Source organism: Oryctolagus cuniculus, chromosome X (genome assembly GCF_051225735.1).
Source record: "Oryctolagus cuniculus isolate XC-2025 breed Fujian yellow rabbit chromosome X, ASM5122573v1, whole genome shotgun sequence".
NCBI classification, from domain to species: Eukaryota; Metazoa; Chordata; class Mammalia; order Lagomorpha; family Leporidae; genus Oryctolagus; species Oryctolagus cuniculus.
Genome location: NC_142888.1, coordinates 93,241,132 through 93,258,967, shown reverse-complemented (window position 1 = coordinate 93,258,967; position 17,836 = coordinate 93,241,132).

The following is a 17,836-nucleotide window of genomic DNA, read 5'->3' as shown; positions in this document are numbered from 1 at the left end:
AAATTGGTTAAGTCGCAGAAGTTGGATGAACTTGAAAGAGTAGTCTGGGAAACGCCTAGACTGCTGTAAATGGAATGTTATGAACAATTCTGATGAGGACACAGAAGATGATAAAACTAGAAAAGAGCTGAAATGTCTTAGAGATTGGTTACATGGTCATGACCAGAATGTTGATAGAAATGTAGACAGTGAAAGCCATGCTGACAAGGTGTCACATGCAAATCAAGAGGATTCTATGGGAAACTGGACTAAATGCTATTCATGTTAACACTGTGGCAAAGGACTCATCTGCATTATGTCTATGCCACAAAATATTGTGTCACACTGAACTTAAAAGTGATGCATCAGGGGCCTGCATCCTGGCTTAGTGGGTAAAGCCGCCACCTGCAATATAGTCATCCCAAATGGGTGCTGATTGTATCTTGGCTGCCCTACTTCCCATCCAGCTCCCTGCTAATGGCCTGGGAAAACAGAAAGATAGTCTGATGCTTGCACCCCTGCACCCACGTCAGGGACCCAGAAGAAGCTCCTAGCTCCTGGTTTCAGTCTGGCCCATCGCAGATGTTGTGGCCATTTGGGGAGTGAACCAACAGATGGAAGATCTCACTTTTTGCCTCTCCCTCTCTCTGTAATTCTGTCTTTAAATTAAATAAACAATTTTTTTAAAAAATATGATACATAAATTTGTCTGGTGGGGAAATTATGTAAAACAACAGATCATTCAGGCTGCTTTTTGATTAATTTAACTGCATATAGTAGCATTCAGGACCCTAAACATGAAATATGGTTACAAGTGAACCAGAAAGGAAAGATTTGGAAATGTTGTCTGACCAGGAAAAGGGAAGAAAAAACATGTGGGGCACAAGAGGGTACAGTGGAGAAACTTCTTTTTAAAGAGCTTATCACAGGTGAAAGAGAGACTTGTGCTCATTGGCAAAAAAAAAAAAAAATGGAGAAAAGGCCTCTAGATCGTCTCAGAAATCTTTGAGGCCACCCTTCCTATCACGGAGACAAAATTGTTTCATGGACTCCTGACCCATTCATTAACTGACTTGCTTCCTGGCCTGGGGCTACATTATGATTCTGGCTTTTTAGCAAAAGTACTCTGCAGCTGCTGAAGCCTGGATGTAAGCAAGCTCAGGTACAGTTCACATTGGTGACAGACCTTGGTATTCACCTGCAGTTGATTTTTCAGGCAATCAGAATGAGAGCGTCATAGGGTCATGGTGGTTTCCACTGAGATTTCACAGGAAAACTTGGAAGACAGAGTTTGCCACGTAGTCAGAGCCACTGCAGAGAAAGCCCAATGGGGCACTGCCTACTGGAGCTATGAACTATGAGAGTGAAACTGTAGTGAAGACTTCAGAAAGATAGTGGCCAAAATATACTGCACCACTTGGGAAAGTTGCTGATACCAACTTGCAGCCCCAGATATCAACCATTTGGCTTATCATGAGTAAGGTTGTAGTTTTAGGTCTGTCCAGAGCCTTCTGTGTCTGTCACTTACTGCAATGTTCACAAGATGCCAGAAATGAAACTTTAGGATGTAATGTCTGCCATGCTAGATTTTATTCTTGCTTTGGACTGATTTCTCTATACCTATTCCTCCATTTTTTAAAAAGATGTATTTATTTATTTGAAAGTCAGAGTTACACAGAGAGAGAAGGAGAGGTAGAGAGAGAGAGAGAGGTCTTCCATCCGTGGGTTCACTCCCCAAATGGCTGCAACACCTGGAGCTGCACCCATCTGAAGCCAGGTGCCAGGAGCATCCTCCAGGTCTCCCACGCGGGAGCAGGAGCCCAAGGACTTGGGTCATCTTCTACTGCATACATATATCAGGGTATATGTATTCCCAGGCCATAGCAGAGAGCTGGTTTGGAAATGGAGCAGCCAGGACTCGAACTGGTACCCATATGGGATGCTGGCTCTGCAGGTGGCGGCCTTACCCGCTATGCCACAGCGCCAGCCCCTATTCCTCCATTTTGGAATGGGAATATATATATCCTATGCATGTTACATCATTCCATCTGGAAGTATATAAGTTGTTTTGAATTCACAGTTTCATAGAAAGAGCTTGCCTAGAGTCTCAGATAAGACTTTGAAATAATGGTGGGCTGAATTAAGGTTCAGAACATTGAGGAAGGAATGAATGTAATTTCTATCTGAGAATGTTATGAGCTTTATGGAACAAATCATAGAGTGCTCAGCTTTGAATATGGTTTAGCTCCCTGAAGTAAGGCAGGAGTTCGGTTTCCAAAGTCATGTGCTGATGGTTTTGGGAGAGTGGAGACTTAATGCAACTATGGTGATTAGAAGTAGGATTTTGGAAACTAACTGGATTTAAATAAGGTCATTAGGGTAGAGCTGCTATGATTGAATACTGGTGGTTTTATAGGAGGAGAAAAAGAAACCAGACACACAGACACAGGCAAACACACATACTTTCCTGTCTCTTGTCTTGTGATGCCTTGTGCCCCCTTAGACTCTGTTAGCAAGAGGGCTATCTGCCATGAAGTGGTACAGCCTGAACTATGCTGTTCATTCAGTTTTCAGCCTTCAATATTATGGGGCAAATAAATCTGTTTTCTTTATAAAGTAGCCTTCTTCATGTATTTCATTATAGTAGTGAAAGGCTGGCCATTATACATATACCCTTATCAGGTATGTCGTTTGCAAATACTTTCTTCCACTACATAGCTTGTCTTTTTTTAACAAAATATTTATTTTATATATTTAAAGAGCAGAGTGAAAGAGAGAAAAAGAGGAAGACTTCATCTGGTGGTTTACTCCCCAGAGAGACAGAGAGAGAGAAAGAGAGAGAGATATACTCCATCTGTTGGTTTACTCTCCAAAGGCCCATAATGGCCAGGGCTCAGCCAGGCTGAAGCCAAGATTTCAGAACTCTACCCAGGTCTCCCATATTGGTGGCAGGAAACCAAGCCCTTGGGCTATGTGCTGCTGCTTTCTCAGGTGCAATAGCAGGGAACTGGATCAGAAGTGGACAGCTAGGACTCCAACAGGTACTCTGATGTGGGATGCTGGTGACATAAGTGGTAGCTTAACTTGCTGTACCAAAATGCCAGCTCCACATAGATTGTCTTTCAACTCAGCTAATTGTTTTCTTTACTGTGAAGAAATGTTTAATTTTTATGCAGTCTATTTTTTGCTTTCATTACCTGTGCTTTTTATGTCCCACCCAATAAACAATTGGCAAGATCAATGTCATTAAAGTTTCCTCCTCTTTTCTTTGAGGAAATTTGTAGTTGAAAGTCTGACATTTGAGTCTTTAGTCAATTTTTAGGTTTGTTTTAATATTCTGCAAGAAATGGGTCCAATTTTTTTTAAACATAAATGTATCTAGATTTCCCAGTGCCATTTGTTGAAAAGATAATCCTTCTCACATTGTATAAACTTTGTGCCCTGATTGAAAATCATTTGGTCATGTATGCATAACTTTGTTTGCCTAGTGCATTTTTGTGCTCTGATGTTGGGTCCATATACTCATATATTGATAAGTGCTACAGCTTCCTGACCAACTGATCCTTTTCTTATTATATAATGTCCTTCTTTGTCAATTGTAGTAGTTTTTGACTTAAAGTCTCTTTTTTTCTGGAATAAGTATGAATAATGCTGATTTCTTTTGATTATCGTATTGTGGGATACTTTTTTCTATACCTTCACTTTCAGCCTATGTGGATGACTTTTAGACAGCATAAAGTGGATCATGGTTTGTCATTTATCCAGCAACTTGACATTTTTTTGGTAGAAGAGTTCAATTAAGTTACATTTATTTAAACTAATTACTTTTTAAAAATACTATTGTATTTTTATTAATTGTTTTCTGTCTGTTTCGGAGCTTTTCAATCCCTGTTTATTTCATGCTCTATTCTTTTATGTTTTGTTGAATTTTTTGTTAATGATATACAATGATCCCTTTTCTATGTTCTCTTGAATATTGTGTGTTCTTAGATTTTGTGGTTATCATGGGGCTTATATAAGACATATTTACTCAACTATTTTAAGCTTATGAAAATTTAACTTTTATTACATAAAACACAATTTACTTTTATTTCCTCACACACTTTTATTGTTGATGTCATGATTCATCTTCTTGTATTTTCTGTTGTTGTCATATTTTAGACATAGGATTTCTTTATGCATTTGTATTTTATATTTTATATTAGAATTAAAATTCATTTAAGTATCACCATTACAATATTTTGTATTTGTCTATATGTTTATTTTTAGCAGTGAGCTTTATATTTCCATTGGCTTTTGTGTTGCTATTTAGCATCTTTTCTTTCAACTTGCAGGATGGCCTTCAGCATTTCTTGTAAGGCAGGTTTCTACTAGTAACTAACTGTCTCAGCTTTTGTTCATCTAAGAAAGCCTTTTTCTCTCCATTTTTGATGGAGAGTTTTTCTAGATATAGTATTCTTGGTCAGGTTTTTCTTTCTTTACTTTGAATGTGGAAATCCACTAATAGTCTCCTGGAGAATTCCTTGCATATGACAAGTCACTTTCCTCCTTTTTCTTTTCAAAATTATCTCTTTGGTGTTTCACAATTTGGTTATAATGTGTCCTGGTATAGACTGCTTTCTATTCCTACTATCTAGAGCCTATAGGCATGTTGAATGCATACATCAAGTTTTTGACCATTATTTCTTAAAAATATTTCTGCCCATTTCCCTGTCTTTTCTATTTAGATTACGTAATGCATATATTGGTCTGCTTGATAGTCCTGTAAATTTTTTTGGATTTTTGCATTTTTTTTGTTGTTTTGTTTTTGTTCTTCTAAGGATAATTTCAAGTTAATTGTTCCATTTTCACGGGCTTTTTAGCTTGATCACGTCTACTGTTGAACTCTTGTGGTGAATTTTCCAATTCATTTCTGTATTATTTAGCCATAAAATTTCTTCCCTTTTTCTGTATTTTCTACCTGTTTATTAATATTTTAATTTTATGTATACATCATTTTTTCTGAGCTTGTTGAACAAGTTTATGTTCATTATTTTGCTTTTTTTAAACTTTTATTTAATGAATATAAATTTCCAAAGTACAGCTTATGGATTACAATGGATTCCACCCCCCATAACTTCCCTCCCACCTGCAACCCTCCCCTTATCCACTCCCTCTCCCCTTCCATTCACATCAAGATTCATTTTCAATTCTCTTTAAATACAGAAGATCAATTTAGAATATATTAAGTAAAAATTTCAACAGTTTGCTCCCACACAGAAACACAAAGTGAAAAATACTGTTTGGGTACTAGTTATAGCATTAAATCACAATGTACAGCACATTAAGGACAGAGATCCTACATGAGGAAGTAAGTGCACAGTTGCTCCTGTTGTTGACTTAACAAATTGACACTCTTGTTTATGGCCTCAGTAATCACCCTAGGCTCTTGTCATGAGTTGCCAAGGCTATGGAAGCCTTTTGAGTTAGCCAACTCTGATCATATTTGGACAAGGTCATAGTCAAAGTGGAAGTTTTCTCCTCCCTTCAGAGAAAGGTACCTCCTTCTTTGATGGCCCGTTCTTTCCACTGGGATCTCACTCATGGAGATCTTTCATTTAGGTCATTTTTTTTTTTTTTGCCAGAGTGTCTTGGCTTTCCATGCCTGAAATACTCTCATGGGCTTTTCAGCCGGATCCGCATTGCCTTAAGTGCTGATTCTGACGCCAGAGTGCTGTTTATGACATCTGCCATTCTATGAATTTGCTGTGTATCCCACTTCCCATGTTGGATCGTTCTCTCCCTTTTTGATTCTATCATTTAGTATTAGCAGACACTAGTCTTGTTTGTGTGATCCCTTTGACTCTTAGTCCTGTCATTATAATCAATTGTGCACAGAAATTGATCACTTGGACTAGTGAGATGGCATTGGTACATGCCACCTTGATGGGATTGAATTGGAATCCCCTGGTATGTTTCTAACTCTACCATTTGGGGCAAGTCCGATTGAGCATGTCCCAAATTGTACATCTCTTCCCTCTCTTATTCCCACTCTTATGTTTAACAGGGATCACTTTTCAGTTAATTTTCAACACTTAAGAATAATTGTGTATTAATTACAGAGTTCAACCAATATTATTAAGGAGAACAAAAAATACTAAAAGGGATAAAGTATTAAATACTTTATGTTCATTGTTTTGAATTTTTTATCATGTATTTCATGTAATTTGCCTCAGTAAAATTTGTTGGTTTCTAGATACCTTGTTCCTTTGATTGAGTCATGTTTCCCTGTTTCATAATATGTTTTGCTTTGTACTGGGGTCTACATTTAAACAATCATCTCTCCAAATTTACAGATCATTTCATACATGGAAATATCTTTGCCAATCACTGGCTAGTTTTGGTGATATTTTCATATCTTTGTCTATACATCTTCTCTGGATGTGTGTGTTTGTGTGTGTGTGTGTAAATTCCCATTTAGAAGCATTTGCTGATTTCTTTTTTTTTTTTTTTTTTTCAGGAAGTTGTAATCTCTTGCCTTCTCTGCTATCTATCTACAGTAGTTCAGATTCTCTGGAGATACCACAAGTTATCCATCTTTCCTTTTTTTCAGTTGTTCCCAAGCTTCTAGAATATGTTAATTCTTCAAATGCTACAAGTCAGGGAAGACAGAAGCTAGGGCCTTTGGAAGTCCTATGAAAATCTAGGTTGCTGGTCCCATGCTCCCCTGTTCCCTTCCCTACATCCAGTTATGTTGACTTCTATCTGCTGTAGTACATTTTCTCTGAAGCAGTAGTAAGGTGCCCATCTTTTTTTTTTTTTGACTGATACAAGATCTATAGAACATGCCAGAGTATATTATCATTCTGAGACAGATGAGAGAGATACTAGTTCCACATGCAGTCCACCCAAAAGCTGAAATATTGGATTCATGCTCAAATTCTTTCTCTCCCTAGGAAGGATCTAGGAGTAGATAGTTTTCTCCCACTCATTTCACAGAGGGGCAGTAACTATGAAAAATAAACATGTACTTGTTAACCTAGTGCCTTTTTTCCCAACCCGATACCCTTTTCTGTTAGTGCTTAGATAGAGGCAGTAGAGAAACTATTTCCTCAGGTAGGTCCCCAAAAGTCTGAAGGTAGGAATCACATTTCAGTCTTCTCTTTTCACAGGGAGAATCTGAGAGCTGGTAGTTTTCTCCCAATTACCTTGCCCTGAGCCAGGTGGAGGGATAATGGTGAATGATTGTGACAGATTTTCTTACCGTATTTAATGTATCTAATTTTGTACTTACCTTGGGTGTAGAAGCATCTTAATGGTTTCTAGATTTCTCATGAGGGAAATTTGTCTGTGTATTGTAGTTGGATCAGTGTCTCCATGAAGAGAAAGAAGGTCTGGAGCTTACTATGCTGCCATCTGGCTGACATGACTCCAATAAAATGCTTTTAAGATTCATGATGGTACTGCATATTTCAGTATAGTATATTCATTTTTATTGTCTGGTAGTGTTCTATTATATGGCTGTGCCATATGTGTTTATTCTATTTGAATTTAAATTTCACATATTAAACATTATATATTATTCAGATTGTTTAATCCACGAAATGTAGAATCACTTGACAGAATTAAACATTCTTTATACAGTTCATGACTTAGAGGTGAGAATCTCTTTGGGATTTTAAGGTAAAACATTTATTTCTTTTTCTGTTACAATGTGCAAAAGCAAATATTTGGGGTCTCCAGGTAGCTTATTAAAATAGTATGAGTTATACTATCTCCCTTCCATCCTCTAGATAAAAATGAGCATTACAGTAATTCAATATATTACTTTCTAGAGTAACCAACAAAATCCTTCCCCATTGATTGATTTGATTTTTGAACACATAGTATATTTAATCTGAATGGATCAGAAAATACTGACAGCCTGTAGTGAAAACCAACACTAGATAAAGTACTAAAATAATCTACCACAGATACAATAGTTTATAATAAAATTCTTTCTTATTTTGTAACCCTGGACTTGGATGCATACAATATGCAAGTATTGGCATCTGAAAAATCCTATTTCCTTTGTTTTACTATAAATGTGAGCATACTGAATTTAATAATGAACTAAGAAATAAAATTTAGTTGATTATTGTAAAGATAATACAAACAGTATTTAGTTTTTCTTAAGTAAAACCAACCTTAAGAATATTTTCCAGTTGTTTTCAGACAAAAGCCTGTATTATCCCAAACATGCAAAAAATGTTGAAATCTATAAATCAAAAAGCAATAAATGCACAGGAAAAAGAAAAGATGAATGAGCAAAAATTTCTGCCTTCCTAGAAAGTGTTTTAAGAACAAAATATACATGTTTATTTTTTGAAACACATTCAAATGCAAAAGCCTAGGATAAATCTTTATTGTAAAGTAAAATTCAAGTTGATTCTCTTAATATGCCTAACGCAATTAATTCAACTGAACAATCAAATTTTGCTAGGGCAAAACATGTAGTATATTTTATCTGTAGTATTTTGTATTTATATTTATTATTGGCAATGCTAATTGACAGTTGTCATTTAATTAAAATTAATTATATCATTTAAATGTAAAATGAAAATCCATGATCAATATCCAGATCAGCCAAGCAGTACTTGTTTTTGTGGATCTCTGTAGTATACAGACAAAACTGGCCATCTGAGTTCAAGCTTGTAGCAAGATTACATGCTAGAAAATCAAACTTTGCTTTTAGCGGCTTTGGTTGACAGGAAGATGGACTCAAAGTCACTGGGTTACAAGGGCAGTTTCTACATTCTATGTTTATATTAAAAAAAAAAAAAAACTCTGGCAGAAAAAAGACATAACCAGAAAATGTCAACACTAAGCACTGCTTCTGTAGTTTTAGAGATGCAAGCTGGGGCTGAGCAGAGGGAAAGAGGTAAGGGAATAATAATACATAAAAGTCTGTGGAAGTTAGTGTGATATTAACACAAAAAGTCATGCCATGTAATGGAGACTTCCCAAAATATAATGTTCCTTTTTTCCCAATTTACATATTATTCCAAAGCCTATAGTCATTCCCAGACTTCTATTAATAATTTCAGATAAAGAGCAACAATTTCCTAATAGTATAATATCCACAAATGTTGCCTCTTTATTTGTTTAATAATCTCTAGATTTACTTTTGTATTACATATGTTTGCAAACATAAAATAATTTTAATTTAACATGATGCCTATTTTCCTCCAAGTAGTTAATTCCTGATGTCACATTTTTAAGCAGAAGAATAGTTGAGAAATTTTACTTTTCCTAGTGCAATTCAAGTTCAAGGGACACAGTCAGTTTTCAGCCTGGAAAAAGTAATCTTTTGTAAGAACAGGACAATCATTTAAGCTTGGCATACTGTTTTTTTCAGATTAGCTCCACTGTGATAATATGCCATGTGCAATTTTGATATCCTTGGAAACAAATGAAAAATTGGAAAATTTCTTTTTTCACAAAATAGAGAAATATTTTAATTAATCATGATTATACACAATAGGCAACAAGTGGCAATAGGATCTCAAGTACTACATAAGGAATGCAGTTTAGAGCCATAATATTTATGTTACAATGCCAAAATACAATTTTTAAAAAAGATTTTTATTTTCTTTATTTGAAAGTCAGAATTACACACAGAGAGAGGAGAGGAAGAGAGAGAGAAGTCTTCCATCCAATGGTTCACTCCCCAATTGGCCGCAATGGCTGAAACTGCGCCAATCTGAAGCCAGGAGCCAGGAGCTTCCTCCAGGTCTCTGACATGGGTGAAGGGACCCAAGGACTTGGGCCATCTTCTACTGCTATCCCAGGCCACAGCAGAGAGCTGGATCAGAAGAGGAGCAGCCGGGACTAGAACTGGCGGCCATATGGGATGACGGCGCTTCAGGCAGGGAGCTGCGCCATAGCTCCAGTCCCCCAAAATACAATGTTAATTTTGATGTCAACCTTAAGGAAGTGTTGACAGAATTCATTTTCTTACCAATAAGAAATAAATAAAGAATGAACCCAGATAAATAAGAATAAACTCTATGGGACCATGTTATTGTTTTATTATAATATTCAATTACTTGGTGCACATCTATATAAAACCCTTGTGCATCAAGTAGATGTCAAGAAGGACAAGATATCAATATCCCAGCTATAGGATGTACAAATGCTCCTTGACTTACCATAGGGTTATATCCCAATAAATATCATAAATTGAAAATATTTCAGTCAAAAATGGATTTTTAGCTACTATTTAATAAATATAAATTTCCAAAGTACAATTTTTGGATTATAGCAGCTTTTTCCCCCCATAATCTCCCTCCCATCCACAACCATCAAATCTCCCGCTCTCTCTCCCATCCCATTCACATAAAAATTCATTTTCAGGGCCGGTGCCGTGGCTCACGGTTAATCTTCCACCTGTGGAGCCAGCATCCCATATGCGTGCTGGGTTCTGGTCCCGGTTGCTCCTCTTCCAGTCCAGCTCTCTGCTGTGGCCCGGGAGGGCAGTAGAGGATGGCCCAAGTGCTTGGGCCCTGCACCCGCATGGGAGACCAGGAGGAAGCACCAGGCTCCTGGCTTCGGATTGGTGCAGTGTGCCAGCCTTAGTGGCCATTTGGGGAGTGAACCAATGGAAGGAAGACCTTTCTCCGTGTCTCTCTCTCACTGTCTAACCCTGACTGTCAAAAAAAATTCATTTTCAATTATCTTTATATACAGAAGATCAATTTAGTATATTCTAAGTAAAGATTTCAACAGTTTGCACCCACACAGAAACACAAAGTATAAAGTACTGTTTGAGTACTAGTTATACCGTTAATTCACAGAGTACAGCACATTAAGGACAGAGATCCTACATGGGGATTAAGTGCACAGTGGCTCCTGTTGTTGATTTAACAATTGACACTCTTATTTATGACGTCAGTAATCACCCTAAGCTTTTTTTTCTTTTTTTCTTTTCTTTTTTTATAAACAATTTATTTAGTAAATATAATTTTACAAAGTATAGTTTATGGATTACAATGGCTTTTCCCCCCCATAACTTCCCTCCCACCCGCACCCCTCCCATCTCCCGCTTCCTCTCCCATTCCATTCACATCAAGATTCATTTTCAATGATCTTTATATACAGAAGATCAATTTAATATATATTAAGTAACAATTTCATCAATTTACACCACCCAGAACATGAAGTGTAAAATAAGGTGTGAGTACTAGTTATAGCATCAATTCACATTGGACAACACATTAAGGACAGAGATCCCACATGAGAGTTAGTTCACAGTGACTCCTGTTGTTGACTTAACAATTTGACACTCTTGTTTATGGCATCAGAAATCTCCCTAGGCTCCAGTCATGAGTTTCCAGGGCTATGGAAGCCTTTTGAGTTCACCGACTCTTATCTTGTTTAGACAAGGTCATAGTCAAAGTGGAGGTTCTCTCCTCCCTTCAGAGAAAGGTACCTCCTTCTTTGATGACCTGTTCTTTCCACTGGGATCTCATTCGCAGAGATCTTTCATTTAGGTTTTCTTTTTTTTTTTTTTTTGCCAGAGTGTCTTGGCTTTCCATGCCTAAAATACTAAATACTAATACTCTCTTTGGCTTTTTAGCCGGATCCGAGTGCCTTAAGGGCTGATTCTGAGGCAGTGAAACCTCAGCGCTGCTCCCGCCTAAGCTCTTGTCATGAGTTGCTAAGGCTATGAAAGCCTCTTGAGTTCGCCAACTCTGTTCTTATTTAGACAAGGTCCTAGTCAAAGTGGAAGTTCTCTCCTCCCTTCAGAGAAAGGTACTTCCTTCTTTGATGGCCTGTTCTTTCCACTGGGATCTCACTCAGAGACATTTCATTTAGGTTTTTTTTTTTTTTTTTTTTTTTTTTTTTTTTTTTTTTTTGCCAGAGTGTCTTGGCTTTTTATGCCTGAAATACTCTCATAGGCTTTTTAGCTGGATTCGAATGCCTAAGTGCTGAATCTGAGGCCAGAGAGCTGTTTAGGACATCTGCCATTCTATGAGTCTGCTGTGTATCCCGCTTACCATGTTGGATCGTTCTCTCCCTTATTTATTCTATCAGAATTTGCAGACACTAGTCTTGTTTATGTGATCCCTTTGACTCTTAGTCCTATCATTATGATCAATTATGAACTGAAATTGATCACTTGGACTAGTGAGATGGCATTGGTACATGCCACCTTGATAGGATTGAATTGGAATCACCAGTAACGTTAGTAACTCTACCATTTGGGGCAAGTCCGATTGAACATGTGCCGAACTGTACATCTCTTCCCTCTCTTATTCCCACTCTTGTATTTAACAGGGATCAATTTTAAGTTAAATTTAAACACCTAAGAATAATTGTGTGTTAATCAAAGAGTTCAACTGATAGTATTAAGTAGAACAAAAAATACTAAAAGGAGTAAAGTAGTAAGTTGTTCATCAACAGTCAGGACAAGAGCTGATCAAGTCACCATTTCTCATAGTGTTCATTTCACTTCAACAGGTTTCCTTTTAGGTGCTTGGTTAGTTGTCACCAATCGGGGAGAACATATGATATATGTCCCTTTGGGACTGGCTTATTTCACTCAGCATGATGTTTTCCAGATTCCTCCATTTTGTTTCAAATGACCGGATTTTATTTTTTTACTGCTGTATAGTATTCTACAGAGTACATATCCCATAGTTTCTTTATCCAGTCTACTGTTGATGGACATTTAGGTTGGTTCCATGTCTTAGCTCTTGTGAATTGAGCTTCAATAAACATTGAGGTGCAGACAGCTCTTTTATTTGCCAATTTAAATTCCTTTGCGTAAATTCCAAGGAGTGGGATGGCTGGGTTGTATGGTAGGGTTATACTAAGGTTTCTGAGGAATCTCCAGACTGACTTGCCTAGTGGCTTAACCAGTTTGCATTCCCACCAACAGTGGGCTAGAGTCCCTTTTTCCCCACATCCTCGCCAGCAACTGTTGTTTGTAGATTTCTGTATGTGAGCCATTCTCACCGGGGTGAGGTGAAACCTCATTTAACACACTTGTTCTACTGACCATCACAACTTAGTTACACAGTACACTAGTACTATATTATGTTGTCTATCCTTGAAATCACATGGCTGATTGAGAGTTGTGACTCATTGCTACTGCTCAATATCACAAGAGAATATCCTATGGCATATCACTGGCTCAAAGAAAGATAAAAACTCAAAATTCGAAGTATGATTTCAACTGAATATCTATTGCTTTCACATCATTATAAAGTAAAAAAAAAAGTTATAAGTCAAAACAAAGTAAATTGGGGGCCCTCTGTAATTTGTTCAGTGGGAGTGATGTATACTTTTATATCAAACATATAGTATATTTTGCAAGTAATTCACTGGCAGCAATTAGCAATTTCTTGGTGGGGGGCACGATTTCTGACACTAAATTTTTTCCAGGTTATTGCATGATAGGTGTCTCTAGTTGTATGTGGTGATTTGGATAATCACTTGTTTGCTCGAGTGGGAATTACATTCAAGAAGTTAAGTCATGCTTAAAATATGGTGGAAGTAGCTACTTCAGCACATATTTTCTTAACCTAAAGAAGGAGACTCGTGATTTGTGACAAAGATGCAAGATGATATTCAGCATTTGGGGGAAACTTTGCTTTTCCTATTCTTTTGATCTGTGTATGAGTACATGTTGTATTTACCTAGAAAATGTGTTAGGATTATGGTAATTGAACAATTTTTTGACTGTTTTCTGAGATATGACTACAGGTTTCCATAGTTCATTAGCCTATATTTCTTTTTTAAAAAATTTATTTATTTATTTATTTATTTATTTATTTATTTGACAAGTAGAGTTATAGACAGTGAGAGAGACAGACAGAGAGAAAGGTCTTCCTTACATTGATTCACTCCCAAAATGGCTGCCATGACTGGTGCTGCACGGATCCGAAGCCAGAAGCCAGGTGTTTCTTTCTGGTCTCCCATGTGGGTGCAGAGGCCCAAGCACTTGGGCCATCCTCCACTGCCCTCCCGGGCCACAGCAGAGAGCTGGACTGGAAGAGGAGCAAGTGGGACCAGAACCCGGCGCCCATATGGGATGCCGGCACCGCAGACAGAGGATTAACCAAGTGAACCATGGTACAGGCCCATCAGCCTATATTTCTATTTTAATTTTGAGACACTTTCAAGCTACTTTGTTTCCCAGAGTAGGTTTTTATAAACTATTTGAAAGGTTTTACTCTTTGGCTCAAGGTATATAAAAGTTTGTTAAAGAAATCTATGTGACCAAACACAACTCATTTAACATGGTTATTGAATGATGATATTATTTTTGGAATGATTACTTCTTTAAAAATATAGTGAGCATCTGTAAATATGAAGTACATGGTACTTGTATAACTTAAATAAATTTAAAATACATAGTTAACTACATTTTATTTGTGTAGACACCCTGACTTTATAAATAAATACGTTGGCTCCAAGTAAATAAATGATTTTGTTAAACAATTTTTTTTAATCTCAAAAATTTACTTTCAAGGAATGAGTGGGTGTTCAGCTTAGCAGTTAAGATGCTGTTTAAAATGCCTGCACCCCCCCCCCCATCGGAATGCCTGAGTCTGATGCCCAGCTCCAGCTCCTGACTCCAGGTTTCTGCTCAACTTCGGGTGGCAGCAGTGATGATTTATGTAATTGGGTTCCTGCCAGCCATAAAGGGAACCTGGAATGAGTTTCTGGCTCCAGATTTCAGTTTGGTCCAGTTTGGAGAGTGAACTATTACATTGGAGCTCTCTCTCTTCCCTTATCAGTCTCTGTCTCTCTACCTCTTAAAATTACATCAAGATGTGAAACATTCTAAAACTTTGCTTTTAAGTTAAAAATAAAGAAAAAAATACAGTGTTAGCTTAGCAGATATTTGTTACATACCTAATAAAAGACAGATGCATTTTCTGTTTTACTTATAGGCTGCAAGAAATGAAAGAAAAAAAGCCTTTTCTCACAAATGTTATTGTTTAGTAGGTAAAAGCATACATAGATAGATAATGTAGGTAAATGTATACATAGGTAGTTAAGAAACAGTATAGTATAGAATACAACAAAGCTCTAAAATAGATATATTTTTGCATGATAGAGAGAACTTCTGGAGGGTGAGGGGTCAAGGCAAGGTCCACAGTGATTTCACTTCCAGTTGGTCTTAAAGGGTAGATACAGTTTAGGAAAAGGGCATTATTGCTAACTATCCACCTCTATTCTTTCAGAATTTTCTTTTTTAATGATAGAAAATGAACAAAACTTTGGAATACAAAATAATGTTCTTATTACTATAAGGTCTATGATTATTATGCTGGTATCTGTCATTGCTGGAGCTCAGGGAAGCAAATTATAACATTAGGTCATCTCAATCCATTGTCTCCATTTTCTGGAAAGTGGGTCCCATTTTCTGGGAAGTGGGTCCCATTTTCTGGGAAGTGGGTCCCGAAGTTTTAGATCATAACAGTTTTCCACCTCCTGGGGAAAGGAAGGATAAAACTCTCAACAGTCCCAATATAAACAGCAGGATAAAATCTCAGTGATCGGGATTAGATCATGTGTCCATATTGGACAAAATCACTGTGGCCAAAGGGGAATGCAATGCTCTGATTAGCCACACCTGGGTTACAAGCTAGATCCTGGGGATAAAAATAGAAGTGGAAACATTATCAATCAAACTAGGTAGAGAACCAGTTACCAGAAGGAGAAACCGAATACTTAGTTGGAAAATAAAAGTCCCTATGCAGGGCAATTTGCTTAACATAATTGAACTTTAGTTTTCTCTTCTGAAGAAAGAAACTGACATAACTAATTTCATAAAATTACTGTTCAGATAAAATCTGATGTTTTGTAGAGAATTTCTGCTATTTACAGCATTGTGGTAAATGTTGGTCTCTATCCCCTTCTGTAGTCCCTAGAGACTACAGGATTCTGGTTTTGCCTAACATTATTGCATGCAAAAATACACACAGAAGCTCACAACCACACATACCTAAACAGAATCACACACACACACACACACACACATACACACACACACACACACACACGCATCCCCCCAGACGATGTGGTGCTACATAGAGATAGCTCTATAATAATAGATGGTTCAGAACTTTTACCTGAAGCAATTTTTTCAGCCATTACCTTTACACTTAATCAAATTGAGGCAAAATTGATAGTCTGACTCTGAGAAAGCTCAGTTTTAGAAACTGCTATTGGTTTAATACCAAAAACCTTGCAAAACCGATAGCAATTCTCACATTACTCTTAAAATTGAAATTGATTCCATAAAAATAGTTTCATCTGGTATGATTAAGGACAATACTGTTTTAACCTATAATATGGGAGCTATGGAAAGGCATATTAAACCTGTGAATCTCTGTATAGTAGCTGCAAAGAGGAGGAGAATGGGTACTGAATCATCATTTAGGAGGATATAATAAAAATTGAATGGATACTAGACAGAGTAGAATTATCTGTTCTGTTTCCTACTGGGATCTGTTGAGGTTACACAAGTGCATTTCTACATTTAATGTATCAGGGCATGTAGTTAAGAGACTTATAAATGGGAAGTGACCTTACAAATTGCATTGGGACAACAGCAAATCATTCAGATTCTATTAGGATTTGAGTAGAAATCCTCTGCAAAATCTTATATATCAGGCACAGGTGTTTTCTGAAGTGTGGTCATGAACAATACTAAAACCAATGATCTTTGGTGACCTACTTATCACACTCTATAGGTAGCTTTTGATTGTGCTTATGCTTAGAACTCACTCATTAATGAATTCCCAGGACTGCAAACTAAACAGCCAGCCAGGTATAGGGGAAAAAGTATTGTAATATAAAATTTGCTCAAACATAAAACATAAATAGGGAAAAAACAATGCAAAATGGAAAGCATATAAAGAAGCAATAATAATTAAATTATGGCAAGAATAAGCCATCAATATATGTATATATCACTAATCATGATAAATACAAATGGATTAATGTCACATGCTAGAATATGGGTACATATTGATTGGTACAAAACAAATGAACCATAGCCAATAACATGCTGTTTACAAGCAGCAACACACTGCCTACAAGTTACATATTTAAAATGACATTGTTGAAGATAACAGAATTTAGAAAGGTAGATAAATCTTAACAAAAGGAACGCAAGAATACTACTATTAATAGTAAACAAAATGGAATTCATGAAAAATGATTAAAACAAGTGATTCTACCATATAATTAGAAAACATTTGTAAGAATTCACGAATCCATACAAATAATAACTCTCACTAAACAAATAATAATCCAGATAAGGAGAAGAAAGGCTCCTTCTTATAGTGAGATTTAGAGCACTGGTACAGTTGGAGAAAGTGTGGCATAGTCAGCATTGTACAACCATTAGCAAAAAAGATTGAAGCAGGTAAAATTTACCAAAGGTTGCTAAATTTAGAATAAAATGTTGATGAAGAGTGGGTGTATTTACATAGTCTTAAAGTGTCTCTCCACATCTTATTTTTGTTTTTGTTGTTGTTTCAAGAAAAAATATGGTCACTGTGCAATGGAGAAATTTTGCAATAATTGGAGTTATCCAAATCAGTACTAAAATTATATCACCAATGAGAGGCAGATGGACATTGTGGGCATCCAGATGTGATCCTTGGGAAAAAAAAGCATCAGCTATATAGGGTTATGATTATGAATACATAAACAATCTAAAAATTGGGAAACCCAAAGTGAGGACAGTTCTATTACAATGCCATCTCACCAGCAATTTCAGTTCACAATTGATCACATTGATAGGTCTAAGAGTCAAAGAGATCACACAAACAAGTCTAGTGTCTGCTAATCCTAGCTGATAGAATCAAAAAGG